The following is a 277-nucleotide window of genomic DNA, read 5'->3' as shown; positions in this document are numbered from 1 at the left end:
CGCCGTTTCCGGGGATCGAACCCGGGTCACCCGCGTGACAGGCGGGAATACTCACCACTATACTACAACGACCTTGTTGACGTTCGTATCATAGTTACATAATTAATTGTTTTGTTTATCACTCTGCGTACCACGTTTTTTTTAAGCAATTCTGCATGCCACGTTGGTGAAGAACTAGAAGCTTTCCGTGGCTTGTGCCGGTGTTTCCAATTTTGACAAGTTCTAATTTCAATTTTTAAGTCATGTTTGTGTATCTATATGAGTATAAGATTGGGAT

The 277-nt window shown here is 41.9% G+C and overlaps 1 non-coding gene across 1 annotated transcript; it reads right to left on the bottom strand.

Moving 5' to 3' along the window:
- On the bottom strand, positions 1 to 72 carry TRNAD-GUC (transfer RNA aspartic acid (anticodon GUC)). The gene has a single exon. It is a non-coding gene; the product is annotated as a tRNA-Asp (tRNA).
- Between the last annotated feature and the right edge of the window lie 205 nt (positions 73 to 277).

Source organism: Setaria viridis, chromosome 5, assembly GCF_005286985.2.
Source record: "Setaria viridis chromosome 5, Setaria_viridis_v4.0, whole genome shotgun sequence".
In the NCBI taxonomy this organism is placed as follows: Eukaryota; Viridiplantae; Streptophyta; class Magnoliopsida; order Poales; family Poaceae; genus Setaria; species Setaria viridis.
Note: the sequence above shows the minus strand (reverse complement) of the source record. Positions and strands in the feature narration are given on the sequence as shown.